This window comes from Myxine glutinosa, chromosome 1, assembly GCF_964187855.1.
Source record: "Myxine glutinosa chromosome 1, kmMyxGlut1.1, whole genome shotgun sequence".
In the NCBI taxonomy this organism is placed as follows: Eukaryota; Metazoa; Chordata; class Myxini; order Myxiniformes; family Myxinidae; genus Myxine; species Myxine glutinosa.
The window spans coordinates 172871054-172895108 of record NC_136261.1 but is presented as its reverse complement, the minus strand read 5'-3'; the positions used below and the strand labels follow the sequence as shown (position 1 = coordinate 172895108).

At 42.2% G+C, this 24055-nt stretch overlaps 2 protein-coding genes across 2 annotated transcripts in view; one reads left to right on the top strand and one right to left on the bottom strand.

Moving 5' to 3' along the window:
• Positions 1-7510, bottom strand: part of LOC137431304 (HORMA domain-containing protein 1) — a 182176-nt gene extending 174666 nt beyond the window's left edge. The window contains exon 1 of the mRNA XM_078780240.1: positions 7427-7510. The gene's annotated coding sequence lies outside the window, so the exon portion shown is untranslated. The remainder of the gene's footprint in view (positions 1-7426) is intronic.
• GSR (glutathione-disulfide reductase) overlaps positions 1-24055 on the top strand; it is a 112517-nt gene that overhangs the window by 9001 nt on the left and 79461 nt on the right. The gene's annotated exons all lie outside the window — the stretch shown is intronic.

Genomic DNA, 24055 nt, shown 5'->3' with positions numbered 1-24055 from the left:
TAACCCTTCAGAATCAACCTTCAGAATCACCCTTTAGAACAAGCCTTTCTAATAACCCTTCAGAATCACCCTTTAGAATAACCCTTCAGAATCACCCTTTAGAATAACCCTTCAGAATCAACCTTCAGAATCACCCTTCAGAATCAACCTTCAGAATCACCCTTTAGAACAAGCCTTTAGAATCACCCTTCAGAATCACCCTTTAGAATAACCCTTCAGAATCACCCTTTAGAATAAGCCTTCAGAATAACCCTTCAGAATCACCCTTTAGAATAACCCTTCAGAATCACCCTTTAGAATAAGCCTTTAGAATAACCCTTCAGAATCAACCTTCAGAATCACCCTTTAGAACAAGCCTTTCGAATAACCCTTCAGAATCACCCTTTAGAATAACCCTTCAGAATCACCCTTTAGAATAACCCTTCAGAATCAACCTTCAGAATCACCCTTTAGAATAAGCCTTTAGAATAAGCCTTTAGAATAACCCTTCAGAATCACCCTTTAGAATAAGCCTTTAGAATAACCCTTTAGAATAAGCCTTTAGAATAACCCTTCAGAATCACCCTTTAGAATAAGCCTTGAGAATAACCCTTCAGAATCACCCTTTCGAATAACCCTTCAGAATCACCCTTTAGAATAACCCTTTAGAATAAGCCTTTAAAATAACCCTTTAGAATAAGCCTTTAGAATAAGCCTTTGAAATAACCCTTCAGAATCACCCTTGAGAATCACCCTTCAGAATCACCCTTTAGAATAACCCTTTAGAATAACCCTTTAGAATCACCCTTCAGAATCACCCTTTAGAATAAGCCTTTAGAATAACCCTTTAGAATCAACCTTCAGAATCACCCTTTAGAATAAGCCTTTAGAATAAGCCTTTAGAATAACCCTTCAGAATCACCCTTTAGAATAAGCCTTTAGAATAAGCCTTTAGAATAAGCCTTTAGAATAACCCTTCAGAATCACCCTTCAGAATCACCCTTTAGAATAACCCTTCAGAATCACCCTTTAGAATCACCCTTTAGAATAACCCTTCAGAATCACCCTTTAGAATAAGCCTTTAGAATAACCCTTCAGAATCACCCTTTAGAATAAGCCTTTAGAATAACCCTTCAGAATCACCCTTTAGAATCAACCTTTAGAATAAGCCTTTAGAATAACCCTTCAGAATCACCCTTTAGAATAAGCCTTTAGAATAACCCTTCAGAATCACCCTTCAGAATCACCCTTTAGAATAAGCCTTTAGAATAACCCTTCAGAATCACCCTTCAGAATCACCCTTTAGAATAACCCTTCAGAATCACCCTTTAGAATCACCCTTTAGAATAACCCTTCAGAATCACCCTTTAGAATAAGCCTTTAGAATAACCCTTCAGAATCACCCTTTAGAATAAGCCTTTAGAATAACCCTTCAGAATCACCCTTTAGAATAACCCTTCAGAATCACCCTTTAGAATCACCCTTCAGAATCAACCTTTAGAATAACCCTTTGGAATCACCCTTTAGAATAAGCCTTTAGAATAAGCCTTTAGAATAACCCTTCAGAATCACCCTTTAGAATAAGCCTTTAGAATAACCCTTCAGAATCACCCTTTAGAATCACCCTTTAGAATAACCCTTCAGAATCACCCTTTAGAATAAGCCTTTAGAATAACCCTTCAGAATCACCCTTTAGAATAAGCCTTTAGAATAACCCTTCAGAATCAACCTTCAGAATCACCCTTTAAAATAACCCTTCAGAATCACCCTTTAGAATCACCCTTCAGAATCAACCTTTAGAATAACCCTTTAGAATAACCCTTCAGAATCAACCTTCAGAATCAACCTTTAGAATAACCCTTTGGAATAACCCTTCAGAATCAACCTTCAGAATCAAACTTTAGAATCACCCTTTAGAATAACCCTTCAGAATAACCCTTCAGAATCAACCTTCAGAATCAACCTTTAGAATCACCCTTTAGAAATACCCTTCAGAAACAACCTTTAGAATCAACCTACAGAATAACCCTTCAGAATCAACCTTCAGAATCAACCTTCAGAATAACCCTTCAGAATAACCCTTCAGAATCAACCTTCAGAATCAACCTTTAGAATAACCCTTTGGAATAACCCTTCAGAATCAACCTTCAGAATCAACCTTTAGAATCACCCTTTAGAATAACCCTTCAGAATAACCCTTCAGAATCAACCTTCAGAATCAACCTTTAGAATCACCCTTTAGAATAACCCTTCAGAATAACCCTTTAGAATCACCCTTTAGAATCACCCTTCAGAATCAACCTTCAGAATCACCCTTTAGAATAACCCTTTAGAATAACCCTTCAGAATCAACCTTCAGAATCACCCTTTAGAATCACCCTTTAGAATAACCCTTTAGAATAAACCTTTAGAATCACCCTTTAGAATAACCCTTCAGAATCAACCTTCAGAATCACCCTTTAGAAGCACCCTTTAGAATCACCCTTCAGAATCACCCTTTAGAATCACCCTTTAGAATCAACCTTTAGAATCACCCTTTAGAATCACCCTTTAGAATAACCCTTCAGAATCAACCTTCAGAATCAACCTTCAGAATCACCCTTTAGAATCACCCTTTGGAATAACCCTTTTGAATAACCCTTTGGAATCGCCCTTTCGAATAACCCTTTAGAATAACCCTTTGGAATCACCCTTTAGAATAACCCTTTAGAATAACCCTTTAGAATAACCCTTTAGAATCACCCTTCAGAATAACCCTTTGGAATAACCCTTCAGAATAACCCTTTAGTTTAGAATAACCCTTTAGAATAACCCTTTAGAATAACCCTTTAGAATCACCCTTTAGAATAACCCTTTAGAATCACCCTTCAGAATAACCCTTTGGAATAACCCTTCAGAATAACCCTTCAGAATAACCCTTTAGTTTAGAATAACCTTTTAGAATCACCCTTCAGAATAACCCTTTGGAATAACCCTTCAGAATAACCCTTTAGTTTAGAATAACACTTTGGAATAACCCTTTGGAATCACCCTTTAGAATAACCCTTTAGAATCACCCTTTAGTTTAGAATAACCCTTCAGAATAACCCTTTAGTTTAGAATAACCCTTCAGAGTAACCCTTTAGAATCACCCTTTAGAATCACCCTTTAGAATCACCCTTCAGGATAACCCTTTGGAATCACCCTTTAGAATCACCCTTTAGAATAACCCTTTAGTTTAGAATAACCCTTCAGAGTAACCCTTTAGTATCACCCTTTAGAATCACCCTTTAGAATCACCCTTTAGAATCACCCTTTAGAATCACCCTTTGGAATCACCCTTTAGAATAACCCTTTAGAATCACCCTTTAGTTTCGAATAACCCTTCAGAATAACCCTTTAGTTTAGAATAACCCTTCAGAGTAACCCTTTAGAATCACCCTTTAGAATCACCCTTTAGAATCACCCTTCAGAATAACCCTTTGGAATCAAAGTTTAGAATAACCCTTTAGAATCACCCTTTAGAATAACCCTTTAGAATCACCCTTTAGAATCACCCTTTAGAATCACCCTTTAGAATAACCCTTTGGAATCACCCTTTAGAATAACCCTTTAGAATCACCCTTTAGAATCACCCTTTAGAATAACCCTTTGGAATCACCCTTTAGAATAACCCTTTGGAATCACCCTTTAGAATCACCCTTTAGAATCACCCTTTAGAATCACCCTTTAGAATCACCCTTTAGAATCACCCTTTAGAATAACCCTTTAGAATCACAGTTTAGAATAACGCTTTAGAATCACCCTTTAGAATAACCCTTTAGAATCACCCTTTAGAATCACCCTTTAGAATCACCCTTTGGAATCACCCTTTAGAATCACCCTTGAGAATCACCCTTTAGAATCACCCTTTAGAATAACCCTTTGGAATCACCCTTTAGAATCACCCTTTAGAATAACCCTTTAGAATAACCCTTGAGAATCACCCTTTGGAATCACCCTTTAGAATAACCCTTTGGAATCACCCTTTAGAATCACCCTTTAGAATCACCCTTTAGAATCACCCTACAGAATAACCCTTTGGAATCACAGTTTAGAATAACCCTTTAGAATCACCCTTTAGAATCACCCTTTAGAATAACCCTTTGGAATCACCCTTTAGAATAACCCTTTAGAATCACCCTTTAGTTGAGAATAACCCTTCAGAATAACCCTTTAGTTAAGAATAACCCTTCAGAGTAACCCTTTAGAATCACCCTTTAGAATCACCCTTTAGAATCACCCTTCAGAATAACCCTTTGGAATCACAGTTTAGAATAACCCTTTAGAATCACCCTTTAGAATAACCCTTTGGAATAACCCTTTAAAATAACCCTTTGGAGTCACCCTTCAGAATCACCCTTTGGAATAACCCTTCAGAATATCCCTTCAGAATAACCCTTTAGAATCACCCTTTGGAATCACCCTTTAGAATAACCCTTTAGAATCACCCTTTAGTTTAGAATAACCCTTTAGTTTAGAATAACCCTTCAGAGTAACCCTTTAGAATCACACTTTAGAATCACCCTTCAGAGTAACCCTTTAGAATCACCCTTCAGAATAACCCTTTGGAATCACAGTTTAGAATCACCCTTTAGTTTAGAATAACCCTTCAGAGTAACCCTTTAGAATCACCCTTTAGAATAACCCTTTAGAATCACCCTTCAGAATAACCCTTTGGAATAACCCTTCAGAATAACCCTTCAGAATAACCCTTTAGTTTAGAATAACCTTTTAGAATCACCCTTCAGAATAACCCTTTGGAATAACCCTTCAGAATAACCCTTTAGTTTAGAATAACACTTTGGAATAACCCTTTGGAATCACCCTTTAGAATAACCCTTTAGAATCACCCTTTAGTTTAGAATAACCCTTCAGAATAACCCTTTAGTTTAGAATAACCCTTCAGAGTAACCCTTTAGAATCACCCTTTAGAATCACCCTTTAGAATCACCCTTCAGGATAACCCTTTGGAATCACCCTTTAGAATAACCCTTCAGAATAACCCTTTAGTTTAGAATAACCCTTCAGAGTAACCCTTTAGAATCAGCCTTTAGAATCACCCTTTAGAATCACCCTTTAGAATCACCCTTTGGAATTACCCTTTAGAATAACCCTTTAGAATCACCCTTTAGTTTAGAATAACCCTTCAGAATAACCCTTTAGTTTAGAATAACCCTTCAGAGTAACCCTTTAGAATCACCCTTTAGAATCACCCTTCAGAATAACCCTTTGGAATCAAAGTTTAGAATAACCCTTTAGAATCACCCTTTAGAATAACCCTTTAGAATCACCCTTTAGAATCACCCTTTAGAATCACCCTTTAGAATAACCCTTTGGAATCACCATTTAGAATAACCCTTTAGAATCACCCTTTAGAATCACCCTTTAGAATCACCCTTTAGAATAACCCTTTGGAATCACCCTTTCGAATAACCCTTTGGAATCACCCTTTAGAATCACCCTTTAGAATCACCCTTTATAATCACCCTTTAGAATCACCCTTTAGAATAACCCTTTAGAATCACAGTTTAGAATAACCCTTTAGAATCACCCTTTAGAATAACCCTTTAGAATAACCCTTTAGAAACACCCTTTAGAATCACCCTTTGCAATCACCCTTTAGAATCACCCTTGAGAATCACCCTTTAGAATCACCCTTTAGAATCACCCTTTAGAATAACCCTTTGGAATCACCCTTTAGAATCACCCTTTAGAATCACCCTTTAGAATAACCCTTTGGAATCACCCTTTAGAATAACCCTTGAGAATCACCCTTTGGAATCACCCTTTAGAATAACCCTTTGGAATCACCCTTCAGAATAACCCTTTTGAATCACCCTTTAGAATCACCCTTTAGAATCACCCTTCAGAATAACCCTTTGGAATCACAGTTTAGAATAACCCTTTAGAATCACCCTTTAGAATCACCCTTTAGAATAACCCTTTGGAATCACCCTTTAGAATAACCCTTTAGAATCACCCTTTAGTTTAGAATAACCCTTCAGAATAACCCTTTAGTTTAGAATAACCCTTCAGAGTAACCCTTTAGAATCACCCTTTAGAATCACCCTTTAGAATCACCCTTTAGAATCACCCTTCAGAATAACCCTTTGGAATCACAGTTTAGAATAACCCTTTAGAATCACCCTTTAGAATCACCCTTTAGAATAACCCTTTGGAATCACCCTTTAGAATAACCCTTTAGAATCACCCTTTAGTTTAGAATAACCCTTCAGAATAACCCTTTAGTTTAGAATAACCCTTCAGAGTAACCCTTAAGAATCACCCTTTAGAATCACCCTTTAGAATCACCCTTTAGAATCACCCTTCAGAATAACCCTTTGGAATCACAGTTGAGAATAACCCTTTAGAATCACCCTTTAGAATAACCCTTTGGAATAACCCTTTAAAATAACCCTTTGGAGTCACCCTTCAGAATCACCCTTTGGAATAACCCTTCAGAATATCCCTTCAGAATAACCCTTTAGAATCACCCTTTGGAATCACCCTTTAGAATAACCCTTTAGAATCACCCTTTAGTTTAGAATAACCCTTCAGAATAACCCTTTAGTTTAGAATAACCCTTCAGAGTAACCCTTTAGAATCACCCTTCAGAATAACCCTTTGGAATCACAGTTTAGAATCACCCTTTAGTTTAGAATAACCCTTCAGAGTAACCCTTTAGAATCACCCTTTAGAATCACCCTTCAGAATAACCCTTTGGAATCACAGTTTAGAATCACCCTTTAGTTTAGAATAACCCTTCAGAATCACCCTTTAGTTTGGAATAACCCTTCAGAGTAACCCTTTAGAATCACCCTTTAGAATCACCCTTTGGAATCACAGTTTAGAATCACCCTTCAGAATAACCCTTCAGAATAACCCTTTAGTTTAGAATAACCCTTTGGAAGTCTTTAGAATTAAACACGGTGGGTTCGAGAGGTTCTTCCTCATTTGTGACGGAAGGGTCGACATGGGCAAATATTGAAGCGGCTTCACCGCTGAAAAAGTATCTTTATGTGTAAAATCTATCGGATTGTATGGGACTGTCTGTAGCCTGTAGGTGCAGCTCCTTCAGCAGTATTAATTAATTTATCATTTTCAGGATGCCCTTCTGAGCCTTTCCATGGGAGCCGAGACGTACAGGCGACAGCGCGTTTGCTGAAGAGAAAAACTCCGATAATTTACTTCATTTTCAACCAAAGTTCGTGTGAAAAATGGATATAAAAATGGTTTAAGACAAACTAAACAAAATCTGTCTTCAGTGAGCACTGAGAGTGAGCATTCATAACTGAAGTGATTGTTAATAAAAGTTGGCCAGACCGCGACATCTGCATGAACCTGTTGGACATTGGATGTGACAATGTGTATAAAATACAACAATAAATACGCACAATATTCACATTACATCCCTGAGACAACTGACCTGAATGAACGTGTGGACGCGCAAACGAATTGTCGGCGAGAGACGCATCAGATAAATTGCGCCAAGATGCGCGACTTGCTGATTGGCCAAACTAATCGTGACGTCGTGCCGCTTGTTTCCTTGCCGATTGAAAGTACGGTGCAGTGTATCGCGATAATTAATTAATTGCCTTGTCTCAAAACGAAACCTTACTTAATTACAGTTTAATATCTTTGAACTTTTGTGCTTTGGAAAACGAACTGAATTCTCGTATTTACTCCTCGTATTTAATAAATATAAGTAAATATAAAGGGGGTCTTGGAATTTCAAAATAAATCACTTGAAATTTTAACACAAAGCGGCATTTTTAAGGAAGCCTCTCCTCAGTGAAAGACACACGAAAGTCCGCTTGGAGATTGCAAAAAAGCACCTGAAGGACTCTGACTGTGAGAAACAAGATTCTGTGGTCTGATGAAACCAAGATTGAACTGTTTGGCTTCCGTTTGGCCACTCTGCCATAAAGCCCAGATCGGTGGAGTGTTGCAGTGATGGTTGTCCTTCTGGAAGTTTCTCCCATCTCCACACAGGATCTCTGGAGCTCAGCCAGAGTGACCATCAGGTTCTTGGTCACCTCTCTTACCAAGGCCCTTCTCCCCCGATTGCTCAGTTTGGCCGGGCGGCCAGCTCCAGGAAGAGTCCTGGTTGTTCCAAACTTCTTCCATTTAAGAATTATGGAGGCCACTGTGCTCTTGGGAACCTTCAATGCAGCAGAATTTTTTTTGTAGGGTTGCCAAGATCTGTGCCTCGACACAATCCTGTCTCTGAGCTCTGCAGGCAGTTCCTTCGACCTCATGGCTTGGTTTTTGCTCTGATATGCATTGTCAGCTGTGAGACCTTCTATAGACAGGTGTGTGCCTTTCCAAATCATGTCCAATCAATTGAATTTACCACAGGTGGACTCCAATCAAGGTGGAGAAACATCTCAAAGATGATCAAGAGAAATGGGAGGCACCTGAGCTAAATTTCAACTGTCATAGCAAAGGGTCTGAATACTTATGTCAATGTGATATTTCAGTTTTTTCTTCTTGATAAATTTGCAAAACTTTCTAAAATCCTGTTTTCTCTTTGTCATTATGGGGTATTGAGTGCAGATTGATGAGGGAAAAAATGAATTTAAACGATTTCAGCATAAGGCTGCAACATAACAAAATGTTAAAAAGTGAAGGGGTCTGAATACTTTCTGAATGCACTGTATATACGTATATATATATATATATATATATATATATATATATATATATATATATATATATATGTATGTATGTCCCCTCAAACGTATACCAATCAGAGCTGAGAATCTGGTCACATACAGCTTGTACGACGTAGCACCTATAGCTTGTCCCACGTTTCACATATAGCTTGCCCATCATGCCACCTATAGCTTGTCCCACGTTTCACATATAGCTTGCCCCTCATGCCACCTATAGCTTGCACCTCATGCCACCTATAGCTTGTCCCACGTGTCACATATAGCTTGCCCCTCATGCCACCTATAGCTTGTCCCACGTTTCACATATAGCTTGCCCCTCATGCCACCTATATCTTGTCCCACGTGCCATCTATAGCTTGCCCCTCGTGCCACCTATAGCTTGTCCCACGTGCCACATATAGCTTGCCCCTCGTACCACCTATATCTTGTCCCACGTGCCATCTATAGCTTGTCCCTCGTGCCATCAAGAGCTTGTCCCACGTGTCACATATAGCTTGCCCCTCGTACCACCTATAGCTTGTCCGACGTGGCACCTATAGCTTGCCCCTCATGCCACCTATAGCTTGCCCCTCATGCCACCTATTGCTTGCCCCTCGTGCCACCTATAGCTTGCCCCTCATGCCACCTATTGCTTGCCCCACGTGCCACCTATAGCTTGCCCCTCATGCCACCTATAGCTTGCTCCTCATGCCACCTATAGCTTGCCCCTCATGCCACCTATAGCTTGCCCTTCATGCCACCTATAGCGTGCCCCTCATGCCATCTATAGCTTGCCCCTCATGCCACCTATAGCTTGCCTCTCATGCCACATATAGCTTGCCCCTCGTGCCACCTATAGCTTACCCCTCATGCCACCTATAGCCTGCCTCTCATGCCACCTGTAGCTTGCCCCTTGTGCCACCTATACCTATAGCTTGCCCCACATGCCAACAAGAGCTTGTCCGACGTGCCGCATATAGATTGTCCCGCATTGCCACCAAAAGCTTGCCCCTCGTGCCACCGATAGCTTGTCCCACGTGCCACCTATAAATTGCCCCATGTGCCACCTATAGCTTGTCCCACGTTTCACATATAGCTTGTCCCACGTGGCATCTATAGCTTACCCCTCATGCCACCCATAGCTTGCCCCTCGTGCCACCTATAGCTTGCCCCTCTTGCCACCTACAGCTTGTCCCACGTGCCACCTATAGCTTGCCCCACATGCCACCTATAGCTTGCCCCACGTTTCACATATAGCTTGTCCCACGTGGCATCTATAGCTTAGCCCTCATGCCACCCATAGCTTACCCCTCATGCCACCCATTGCTTGCCCCACGTGAGACCTATAGCTTGTCCCACGTGGCATCTATAGCTTACCCCTCATGCCGCCCATAGCTTGCCCCTCGTGCCACCTATAGCTTGCCCCTCTTGCCACCTACAGCTTGTCCCACATGCCACCTATAGCTTGCCCCACGTGTCACATATAGCTTGTCCCACATGCCACCTATAGCTTGCCCAATGTGCGATCTATGGCTTGCCCCACGTGCCACCTATGGCTTGCCCAAAGTGCCACCTATAGCTTGTCCCACATGCCAGCTATAGCTTGCCCAACAATTGCCCAATGTGCCATCATCTCTCCCAACAAGGTGGAGAAGTTTCTTCAGAATCACCCTTCAGAATAACCCTTTGGAATCACAGTTTAGAATAACCCTTTAGAATCACCCTTTAGAATCACCCTTTAGAATAACCCTTTGGAATCACCCTTTAGAATAACCGTTTAGAATCACCCTTTAGTTTAGAATAACCTTTCAGAATAACCCTTTAGTTTAGAATAACCCTTCAGAGTAACCCTTTAGAATCACCCTTTAGAATCACCCTTTAGAATCACCCTTTAGAATCACCCTTCAGAATAACCCTTTGGAATCACAGTTTAGAATAACCCTTTAGAATCACCCTTTAGAATCACCCTTTAGAATAACCCTTTGGAATCACCCTTTAGAATAACCCTTTCGACTCAACCTTTAGTTTAGAATAACCCTTCAGAATAACCCTTTAGTTTAGAATAACCCTTCAGAGTAACCCTTTAGAATCACCCTTTAGAATCACCCTTCAGAATAACCCTTTGGAATCACAGTTTAGAATCACCCTTTAGTTTAGAATAACCCTTCAGAATCACCGTTTAGTTTAGAATCACCCTTCAGAATAACCCTTTGGAATCACAGTTTAGAATCACCCTTTAGTTTAGAATAACCCTTCAGAATCACCGTTTAGTTTAGAATCACCCTTTAGAATAACCCTTTAGAATCACCCTTCAGAATAACCCTTTGGAATCACAGTTTAGAATCACCCTTTAGTTTAGAATAACCCTTCAGAATCACCGTTTAGTTTAGAATCACCCTTTAGAATAACCCTTTGGAATAACCCTTTAAAATAACCCTTTGGAGTCACCCTTCAGAATCACCCTTTGAAATAACCCTTCAGAATCACCCTTTAGAATAACCCTTTGGAATAACCCTTTAAAATAACCCTTTGGAATAACCCTTTAAAATAACCCTTTGGAATAACCCTTCAGAATATCCCTTCAGAATAACCCTTTAGAATCACCCGATGGAATCACCCTTTAGAATAACCCTTTAGAATCACCCTTGAGTTTAGAATAACCCTTCAGAATAACCCTTTAGTGTAGAATAACCCTTCAGAGTAACCCTTTAGAATCACCGTTTAGAATCACCCTTCAGAATAACCCTTTGGAATCACAGTTTAGAATCACCCTTTAGTTTAGAATAACCCTTCAGAGTAACCCTTTAGAATCACCCTTTAGAATCGCCCTTCAGAATAACCCTTTGGAATCACAGTTTAGAATCACCCTTTAGTTTAGAATAACCCTTCAGAGTAACCCTTTAGAATCACCCTTTAGAATCACCCTTCAGAATAACCCTTTGGAATCACAGTTTAGAATCACCCTTTAGTTTAGAATAACCCTTCAGAGTAACCCTTTAGAATCACCCTTTAGAATCACCCTTCAGAATAACCCTTTGGAATCACAGTTTAGAATCACCCTTTAGTTTAGAATAACCCTTCAGAATCACCGTTTAGTTTAGAATAACCCTTCAGAGTAACCCTTTAGAATCACCCTTTAGAATCACCCTTCAGAATAACCCTTTGGAATCACAGTTTAGAATCACCCTTTAGTTTAGAATAACCCTTCAGAATCACCGTTTAGTTTAGAATAACCCTTCAGAGTAACCCTTTAGAATCACCCTTTAGAATCACCCTTCAGAATAACCCTTTGGAATCACAGTTTAGAATCACCCTTTAGTTTAGAATAACCCTTCAGAGTAACCCTTTAGAATCACCCTTTAGAAACACCCTTCAGAATAACCCTTTAGTTTAGAATAACCCTTTAGAAGTCTTTAGAATTAAACACGGTGGGTTCGAGAGGTTCTTCCTCATTTGTGACGGAAGGGTCGACATGGGCAAATATTGAAGCGGCTTCACCGCTGAAAAAGTATCTTTATGTGTAAAATCTATCGGATTGTATGGGACTGTCTGTAGCCTGTAGGTGCAGCTCCTTCAGCAGTATTAATTAATTTATCATTTTCAGGATGCCCTTCTGAGCCTTTCCATGGGAGCCGAGACGTACAGGCGACAGCGCGTTTGCTGAAGAGAAAAACGCCGATAATTTACTTCATTTTCAACCAAAGTTCGTGTGAAAAATGGATATAAAATGGTTTAAGACAAACTAAACAAAATCTGTCTTCAGTGAGCACTGAGAGTGAGCATTGTTCTGCCCCATCATAACTGAAGTGATTGTTAATAAAAGTTAGCAAGACCGCGACATCTGCATGAAACTGTTGGACATTGGATGTGACAATGTGTATAAAATACAACAATAAATACGTACAATATTCACATTACATCCCTGAGAAAACTGACCTGAATAAACGTGTGGACGCGCAAACGAATTGTCGGCGAGAGACGCATCAGATAAATTGCGCCAAGATGCGCGACTTGCTGATTGGCCAAACTAATCGTGACGTCATGCCGCTTGTTTCCTTGCCGATTGAAAGTACGGTGCAGTGTATAGCGATAATTAATTAATTGCCTTGCCTCAAAACGAAACCTTACTTAATTACAGTTTAATATCTTTGAACTTTTGTGCTTTGGAAAACGAACTGAATTCTCGTATTTACTCCTCGTATTTAATAAATATAAGTAAATATAAAGGGGGTCTTGGAATTTCAAAATAAATCACTTGAAATTTTAACACAAAGCGGCATTTTTAAGGAAGCCTCTCCTCAGTGAAAGACACACGAAAGCCCGCTTGGAGATTGCAAAAAAGCACCTGAAGGACTCTGACTGTGAGAAACAAGATTCTGTGGTCTGATGAAACCAAGATTGAACTGTTTGGCTTCCGTTTGGCCACTCTGCCATAAAGCCCAGATCGGTGGAGTGTTGCAGTGATGGTTGTCCTTCTGGAAGTTTCTCCCATCTCCACACAGGATCTCTGGAGCTCAGCCAGAGTGACCTTCGGGGTCTTGAACACCTCTCTTACCAAGGCCCTTCTCCCCCGATTGCTCAGTTTGGCCGGGCGGCCAGCTCTAGGAAGAGTCCTGGTTGTTCCAAACTTCTTCCATTTAAGAATTATGGAGGCCACTGTGCTCTTGGGAACCTTCAATGTAGCAGGAATCTTTTTGTAGCGTTGCCAAGATCTGTGCCTCGACACAATCCTGTCTCTGAGCTCTGCAGGCAGTTCCTTCGACCGCGTGGCTTGGTTTTTGCTCTGATATGCATTGTCAGCTGTGAGACCTTATATAGACAGGTGTGTGCCTTTCCAAATCATGTCCAATCAATTGAATTTACCACAGGTGGACTCCAATCAAGGTGTAGAAACATCTCAAAGATGATCAAGAGAAATGGGAGGCACCTGAGCTAAATTTCAACTGTCATAGCAAAGGGTATGAATACTTATATCAATGTGATATTTCAGTTTTTTCTTCTTAATAAATTTGCAAAACTTTCTAAAATCCTGTTTTCTCTTTGTCATTATGGGGTATTGAGTGTAGATTGATGAGGGAAAAAATGAATTTAAACGATTTCAGCATAAGGCTGCAACATAACAAAATGTGAAAAAAGTGAAGGGGTCTGAATACTTTCTGAATGCACTGTATATACGTATATATATATATATATATATATATATATATATATATATATATATATATATATATATGTATGTCCCCTCAAACGTATACCAATCAGAGCTGAGAATCTGGTCATTTCCAGCTTGTCCGACGTGGCACCTATAGCTTGTCCCACGTTTCACATATAGCTTGCCCCTCATGCCACCTATAGCTTGTCCCACGTTTCACATATAGCTTGCCCCTCATGCCACCTATAGCTTGTCCCACGTTTCACATATAGCTTGCCCCTCATGCCACCTATAGCTTGCACCTCATGCCACCTATAGCTTGCCCCTCATGCCACCTATAGCTTGTCCCACGTGTCACATATAGCTTGCCCCTCATGCCACCTATAGCTTGTCCCGCGTTTCACATATAGCTTGCCCCTCATGCCACCTATAGCTGCTCCCACGTTTCACATATAGCTTGCCCTTCATGCCACCTATAGCTTGCTCCTCATGCCACCTATAGCTTGTCCCACGTGCCACATATAGATTGTCCCGCATTGCCACCTATAGCTTGCCCCTAGTGCCACCTATAGCTTGTCTCACGTGCCACCTACAGCTTGTCCCTCGTGCCACCTATATCTTCTCCCACGTGCCATCTATACCTTGCACCTCGTGCCACCTATAGCTTGTCCCACGTGCCACCTACAGCTTGTCCCTCGTGCCACCTATATCTTGTCCCACGTGCCATCTATAGCTTGCCCCTCATGTCACATATAGCTTGCCCCTCGTGCCACCTATAGCTTGTCCCACGTGTTGCATATAACTTGTCCCACGTGTCACATATAGCTTGTCCCACCTTTCACATATAGCTTGTCCCACATGCTATCAAGAGCTTGTCCCACGTGTCACATATAGCTTGCCCCTCGTACTACCTATAGCTTGTCCGACGTGGCACCTTTAGCTTGTCCCACGTGCCATCAAGAGCTTGTCCCACGTGTCACATATAGCTTTCCCCTCGTACTACCTATAGCTTGTCCGACATGGCTCATAGCTTGTCCCACGTTTCACATTTAGCTTGTCCCACGTGCCATCAAGAGCTTGTCCCACGTGTCACATATAGCTTGCCCCTCGTACCACCTATAGCTTGTCCGACGTGGCACCTATAGCCTGCCCCTCATGCCACCTATAGCTTGCCCCTCATGCCACCTATTGCTTGCCCCTCGTGGCACCTATAGCTTGCCCCTCATGCCACCTATAGCTTGCCCCTCATGCCACCTATTGCTTGCCCCACGTGCCACCTATAGCTTACCCCTCATGCCACCTATAGCTTGCCCCTCATGCCACCTATAGCTTGCCCCTCATGCCACCGATAGCTTGCCCTTCATGCCACCTATAGCTTGCCCCTCATGCCATCTCTAGCTTGCCCTTCATGCCACCTATAGCTTGCCCCTCATGCCACCCATAGCTTGCCCCTCGTGACACCTATAGCTTGCCCCACGTGTCACATATATCTTGTCCCACATGCCACCTATAGCTTGTCCCACGTTTCACATATAGCTTGTCCCACGTGGCATCTATAGCTTACCCCTCATGCCACCCATAGCTTACCCCCCATGCCACCCATAGCTTGCCCCTCATGCCACCTACAGCTTGTCCCACATGCCACCTATAGCTTGCCCCACGTGTCACATATAGCTTGTCCCACATGCCACCTATAGCTTGCCCAATGTGCGATGTATAGCTTGTCCCACATGCCACCTATACCTTGTCCCAAATGCCACGTATACCTTGTCCTACATGCCAGCTATAGCTTGCCCCATGTGCCACCTATACCTTGTCCCACATGCCACCTATACCTTGTCCCACATGCCACCTATAGCTTGTCCCACATGCCACCTATACCTTGTCCCACATGCCACCTATACCTTGTCCTACATGCCAGCTATAGCTTGCCCCACATGCCACCTATACCTTGTCCCACATGCCACCGATACCTTGTCCCACATGCCACCTATAGCTTGCCCCAAGTGCCACATATAGCTTGCCCCACATGATACCGCGCTTGACTGTAATGAGTGAAACACAATACCTTTAACACATACAAGAATCACCCTTTAGAATCACCCTTCAGAATAACCCTTTGGAATCACAGTTTAGAATAACCCTTTAGAATCACCCTTTAGAATAACCCTTTGGAATAACCCTTTAAAATAACCCTTTGGAGTCACCCTTCAGATTCACCCTTTGGAATAACCCTTCAGAATATCCCTTCAGAATAACCCTTTGGAATCACCCTTTGGAATCACCCTTTAGAATAACCCTTTAGAATCACCCTTTAGTTTAGAATAACCCTTCAGAATAACCCTTTAGTTTAGAATAACCCTTCAGAGTAACCCTTTAGAATCACCCTTTAGAATCACCCTTCAGAATAACCCTTTGGAATCACAGTTTAGGATCACCCTTTAGTTTAGAATAACCCTTCAGAGTAACCCTTTAGAATCACCCTTTAGAATCACCCTTCAGAATAACCCTTTGGAATCACAGTTTAGGATCACCCTTTAGTTTAGAATAACCCTTCAGAGTAACCCTTTAGAATCACCCTTTAGAATCACCCTTCAGAATAACCCTTTGGAATCACAGTTTAGAATCACCCTTTAGTTTAGAATAACCCTTCAGAATCACCCTTTAGTTTAGAATAACCCTTCAGAGTAACCCTTTAGAATCATCCTTTAGAATCACCCTTCAGAATAACCCTTTGGAATCACAGTTTAGAATCACCCTTTAGAATAACCCTTTGGAATCACAGTTTAGAATCACCCTTCAGAATAACCCTTTAGAATCACCCTTCAGAATAACCCTTCAGAATAACCCTTTGGAATCACAGTTTAGAATAACCCTTTAGAATCACCCTTCAGAATCACCCTTCAGAATAACCCTTTGGAATCACCCTTCAGAATAACCCTTTGGAATTACAGTTTAGAATCACCCTTCAGAATAACCCTTCAGAATAACCCTTTAGTTTAGAATAACCCTTTGGAAGTCTTTAGAATTAAACACGGTGGGTTCGAGAGGTTCTTTCTCATTTGTGACGGAAGGGTCGACATGGGCAAATATTGAAGCGGCTTCACCGCTGAAAAAGTATCTTTATGTGTAAAATCTATCGGATTGTATGGGACTGTCTGTAGCCTGTAGGTGCAGCTCCTTCAGCAGTATTAATTAATTTATCATTTTCAGGATGCCCTTCTGAGCCTTTCCATGGGAGCCGAGACGTACAGGCGACAGCGCGTTTGCTGAAGAGAAAAACGCCGATAATTTACTTCATTTTCAACCAAAGTTCGTGTGAAAAATGGATATAAAAATGGTTTAAGACAAACTAAACAAAATCTGTCTTCAGTGAGCACTGAGAGTGAGCATTGTTCTGCCCCATCATAACTGAAGTGATTGTTAATAAAAGTTAGCAAGACCGCGACATCTGCATGAACCTGTTGGACATTGGATGTGACAATGTGTATAAAATACAACAATAAATACGTACAATATTCACATTACATCCCTGAGACAACTGACCTGAATAAACGTGTGGACGCGCAAACGAATTGTCGGCGAGAGACGCATCAGATAAATTGCGCCAAGATGCGCGACTTGCTGATTGGCCAAACTAATCGTGACGTCATGCCGCTTGTTTCCTTGCCGATTGAAAGTACGGTGCAGTGTATCGCGATAATTAATTAATTGCCTTGTCTCAAAACGAAACCTTACTTAATTACAGTTTAATATCTTTGAACTTTTGTGCTTTGGAAAACGAACTGAATTCTCGTATTTACTCCTCGTATTTAATAAATATAAGTAAATATAAAGGGGGTCTTGGAATTTCAAAATAAATCACTTGAAATTTTAACACAAAGCGGCATTTTTAAGGAAGCCTCTCCTCAGTGAAAGACACACGAAAGCCCGCTTGGAGATTGCAAAAAAGCACCTGAAGGACTCTGACTGTGAGAAACAAGATTCTGTGGTCTGATGAAACCAAGATTGAACTGTTTGGCTTCCGTTTGGCCACTCTGCCATAAAGCCCAGATCGGTGGAGTGTTGCAGTGATGGTTGTCCTTCTGGAAGTTTCTCCCATCTCCACACAGGATCTCTGGAGCTCAGCCAGAGTGACCATCAGGTTCTTGGTCACCTCTCTTACCAAGGCCCTTCTCCCCCGATTGCTCAGTTTGGCCGGGCGGCCAGCTCCAGGAAGAGTCCTGGTTGTTCCAAACTTCTTCCATTTAAGAATTATGGAGGCCACTGTGCTCTTGGGAACCTTCAATGTAGCAGGAATCTTTTTGTAGCGTTGCCAAGATCTGTGCCTCGACACAATCCTGTCTCTGAGCTCTGCAGGCAGTTCCTTCGACCGCGTGGCTTGGTTTTTGCTCTGATATGCATTGTCAGCTGTGAGACCTTATATAGACAGGTGTGTGCCTTTCCAAATCATGTCCAATCAATTGAATTTACCACAGGTGGACTCCAATCAAGGTGTAGAAACATCTCAAAGATGATCAAGAGAAATGGGAGGCACCTGAGCTAAATTTCAACTGTCATAGCAAAGGGTATGAATACTTATATCAATGTGATATTTCAGTTTTTTCTTCTTAATAAATTTGCAAAACTTTCTAAAATCCTGTTTTCTCTTTGTCATTATGGGGTATTGAGTGTAGATTGATGAGGGAAAAAATGAATTTAAACGATTTCAGCATAAGGCTGCAACATAACAAAATGTGAAAAAAGTGAAGGGGTCTGAATACTTTCTGAATGCACTGTATATACGTATATATATATATATATCTATATATATATATATATATATATATATATATATATATATATATATATATATATATATATATGTATGTCCCCTCAAACGTATACCAATCAGAGCTGAGAATCTGGTCATTTCCAGCTTGTCCGACGTGGCACCTATAGCTTGTCCCACGTTTCACATATAGCTTGCCCCTCATGCCACCTATAGCTTGTCCCACGTTTCACATATAGCTTGCCCCTCATGCCACCTATAGCTTGTCCCACGTTTCACATATAGCTTGCCCCTCATGCCACCTATAGCTTGCACCTCATGCCACCTATAGCTTGCCCCTCATGCCACCTATAGCTTGTCCCACGTGTCACATATAGCTTGCCCCTCATGCCACCTATAGCTTGTCCCGCGTTTCACATATAGCTTGCCCCTCATGCCACCTATAGCTGCTCCCACGTTTCACATATAGCTTGCCCTTCATGCCACCTATAGCTTGCTCCTCATGCCACCTATAGCTTGTCCCACGTGCCACATATAGATTGTCCCGCATTGCCACCTATAGCTTGCCCCTCGTGCCACCTATAGCTTGTCTCACGTGCCACCTACAGCTTGTCCCTCGTGCCACCTATATCTTCTCCCACGTGCCATCTATACCTTGCACCTCGTGCCACCTATAGCTTGTCCCACGTGCCACCTACAGCTTGTCCCTCGTGCCACCTATATCTTGTCCCACGTGCCATCTATAGCTTGCCCCTCATGTCACATATAGCTTGCCCCTCGTGCCACCTATAGCTTGTCCCACGTGTTGCATATAACTTGTCCCACGTGTCACATATAGCTTGTCCCACCTTTCACATATAGCTTGTCCCACATGCTATCAAGAGCTTGTCCCACGTGTCACATATAGCTTGCCCCTCGTACTACCTATAGCTTGTCCGACGTGGCACCTTTAGCTTGTCCCACGTGCCATCAAGAGCTTGTCCCACGTGTCACATATAGCTTTCCCCTCGTACTACCTATAGCTTGTCCGACATGGCTCATAGCTTGTCCCACGTTTCACATTTAGCTTGTCCCACGTGCCATCAAGAGCTTGTCCCACGTGTCACATATAGCTTGCCCCTCGTACCACCTATAGCTTGTCCGACGTGGCACCTATAGCCTGCCCCTCATGCCACCTATAGCTTGCCCCTCATGCCACCTATTGCTTGCCCCTCGTGGCACCTATAGCTTGCCCCTCATGCCACCTATAGCTTGCCCCTCATGCCACCTATTGCTTGCCCCACGTGCCACCTATAGCTTACCCCTCATGCCACCTATAGCTTGCCCCTCATGCCACCTATAGCTTGCACCTCATGCCACCTATAGCTTGCCCCTCATGCCACCTATAGCTTGTCCCACGTGTCACATATAGCTTGTCCCACCTTTCACATATAGCTTGTCCCACATGCTATCAAGAGCTTGTCCCACGTGTCACATATAGCTTGCCCCTCGTACTACCTATAGCTTGTCCGACGTGGCACCTTTAGCTTGTCCCACGTGCCATCAAGAGCTTGTCCCACGTGTCACATATAGCTTTCCCCTCGTACTACCTATAGCTTGTCCGACATGGCTCATAGCTTGTCCCACGTTTCACATTTAGCTTGTCCCACGTGCCATCAAGAGCTTGTCCCACGTGTCACATATAGCTTGCCCCTCGTACCACCTATAGCTTGTCCGACGTGGCACCTATAGCCTGCCCCTCATGCCACCTATAGCTTGCCCCTCATGCCACCTATTGCTTGCCCCTCGTGGCACCTATAGCTTGCCCCTCATGCCACCTATAGCTTGCCCCTCATGCCACCTATTGCTTGCCCCACGTGCCACCTATAGCTTACCCCTCATGCCACCTATAGCTTGCCCCTCATGCCACCTATAGCTTGCCCCTCATGCCACCGATAGCTTGCCCTTCATGCCACCTATAGCTTGCCCCTCATGCCATCTCTAGCTTGCCCTTCATGCCACCTATAGCTTGCCCCTCATGCCACCCATAGCTTGCCCCTCGTGACACCTATAGCTTGCCCCACGTGTCACATATATCTTGTCCCACATGCCACCTATAGCTTGTCCCACGTTTCACATATAGCTTGTCCCACGTGGCATCTATAGCTTACCCCTCATGCCACCCATAGCTTACCCCCCATGCCACCCATAGCTTGCCCCTCGTGCCACCTACTGCTTGTCCCACATGCCACCTATAGCTTGCCCCACGTGTCACATATAGCTTGTCCCACATGCCACCTATAGCTTGCCCAATGTGCGATGTATAGCTTGTCCCACATGCCACCTATACCTTGTCCCAAATGCCACGTATACCTTGTCCTACATGCCAGCTATAGCTTGCCCCATGTGCCACCTATACCTTGTCCCACATGCCACCTATACCTTGTCCCACATGCCACCTATAGCTTGTCCCACATGCCACCTATACCTTGTCCCACATGCCACCTATACCTTGTCCTACATGCCAGCTATAGCTTGCCCCACATGCCACCTATACCTTGTCCCACATGCCACCTATAGCTTGCCCCAAGTGCCACATATAGCTTGCCCCACATGATACCGCGCTTGACTGTAATGAGTGAAACACAATACCTTTAACACATACAAGAATCACCCTTTAGAATCACCCTTCAGAATAACCCTTTGGAATCACAGTTTAGAATAACCCTTTAGAATCACCCTTTAGAATAACCCTTTGGAATAACCCTTTAAAATAACCCTTTGGAGTCACCCTTCAGATTCACCCTTTGGAATAACCCTTCAGAATATCCCTTCAGAATAACCCTTTGGAATCACCCTTTGGAATCACCCTTTAGAATAACCCTTTAGAATCACCCTTCAGAATAACCCTTTGGAATCACAGTTTAGAATAACCCTTTAGAATCACCCTTTAGAATCACCCTTCAGAATAACCCTTTGGAATCACAGTTTAGGATCACCCTTTAGTTTAGAATAACCCTTCAGAGTAACCCTTTAGAATCGCCCTTCAGAATAACCCTTTGGAATCACAGTTTAGAATCACCCTTCAGAATAACCCTTTAGAATCACCCTTCAGAATAACCCTTCAGAATAACCCTTTGGAATCACAGTTTAGAATAACCCTTTAGAATCACCCTTCAGAATCACCCTTCAGAATAACCCTTTAGAATCACCCTTCAGAATCACCCTTCAGAATAACCCTTTGGAATCACAGTTTAGAATAACCCTTTAGAATCACCCTTCAGAATAACCCTTCAGAATAACCCTTTGGAATCACAGTTTAGAATAACCCTTTAGAATCACCCTTCAGAATCACCCTTCAGAATAACCCTTTAGAATCACCCTTTAGAATCACCCTTCAGAATAACCCTTCAGAATAACCCTTTGGAATCACAGTTTAGAATCACCCTTCAGAATAACCCTTTAGAATCACCCTTCAGAATAACCCTTTAGAATCACCCTTCAGAATCACCCTTCAGAATAACCCTTTGGAATCACCCTTCAGAATAACCCTTTGGAATTACAGTTTAGAATCACCCTTCAGAATAACCCTTTCATTTAGAATAACCCTTTAGAAGTCTTTAGAATTAAACACGGTGGGTTCGAGAGGTTCTTTCTCATTTGTGACGGAAGGGTCGACATGGGCAAATATTGAAGCGGCTTCACCGCTGAAAAAGTATCTTTATGTGTAAAATCTATCGGATTGTATGGGACTGTCTGTAGCCTGTAGGTGCAGCTCCTTCAGCAGTATTAATTAATTTATCATTTTCAGGATGCCCTTCTGAGCCTTTCCATGGGAGCCGAGACGTACAGGCGACAGCGCGTTTGCTGAAGAGAAAAACGCCGATAATTTACTTCATTTTCAACCAAAGTTCGTGTGAAAAATGGATATAAAAATGGTTTAAGACAAACTAAACAAAATCTGTCTTCAGTGAGCACTGAGAGTGAGCATTGTTCTGCCCCATCATAACTGAAGTGATTGTTAATAAAAGTTAGCAAGACCGCGACATCTGCATGAACCTGTTGGACATTGGATGTGACAATGTGTATAAAATACAACAATAAATACGTACAATATTCACATTACATCCCTGAGACAACTGACCTGAATGAACGTGTGGACGCGCAAACGAATTGTCGGCGAGAGACGCATCAGATAAATTGCGCCAAGATGCGCGACTTGCTGATTGGCCAAACTAATCGTGACGTCATGCCGCTTGTTTCCTTGCCGATTGAAAGTACGGTGCAGTGTATCGCGATAATTAATTAATTGCCTTGTCTCAAAACGAAACCTTACTTAATTACAGTTTAATATCTTTGAACTTTTGTGCTTTGGAAAACGAACTGAATTCTCGTATTTACTCCTCGTATTTAATAAATATAAGTAAATATAAAGGGGGTCTTGGAATTTCAAAATAAATCACTTGAAATTTTAACACAAAGCGGCATTTTTAAGGAAGCCTCTCCTCAGTGAAAGACACACGAAAGCCCGCTTGGAGATTGCAAAAAAGCACCTGAAGGACTCTGACTGTGAGAAACAAGATTCTGTGGTCTGATGAAACCAAGATTGAACTGTTTGGCTTCCGTTTGGCCACTCTGCCATAAAGCCCAGATCGGTGGAGTGTTGCAGTGATGGTTGTCCTTCTGGAAGTTTCTCCCATCTCCACACAGGATCTCTGGAGCTCAGCCAGAGTGACCATCAGGTTCTTGGTCACCTCTCTTACCAAGGCCCTTCTCCCCCGATTGCTCAGTTTGGCCGGTCGGCCAGCTCCAGGAAGAGTCCTGGTTGTTCCAAACTTCTTCCATTTAAGAATTATGGAGGCCACTGTGCTCTTGGGAACCTTCAATGCAGCAGAAATTTTTTTGTAGGGTTGCCCAGATCTGTGCCTCGACACAATCCTGTCTCTGAGCTCTCCAGGCAGTTCCTTCGACCTCATGGCTTGGTTTTTGCTCTGATATGCATTGTCAGCTGTGAGACCTTCTATAGACAGGTGTGTGCCTTTCCAAATCATGTCCAATCAATTGAATTTACCACAGGTGGAGAAACATCTCAAAGATGATCAAGAGAAATGGGAGGCACCTGAGCTAAATTTCAACTGTCATAGCAAAGGGTCTGAATACTTATGTCAATGTGATATTTCAGTTTTTTCTTCTTAATAAATTTGCAAAACTTTCTAAAATCCTGTTTTCTCTTTGTCATTATGGGGTATTGAGTGCAGATTGATGAGGGAAAAAATGAATTTAAACGATTTCAGCATAAGGCTGCAACATAACAAAATGTTAAAAAGTGAAGGGGTCTGAATACTTTCTGAATGCACTGTAGATACGTATATATATATATATATATATATATATGTATGTCCCCTCAAACGTATACCAATCAGAGCTGAGAATCTGGTCACATACAGCTTGTACGACGTGGCACCTATAGCTTGTCCCACGTTTCACATATAGCTTGCC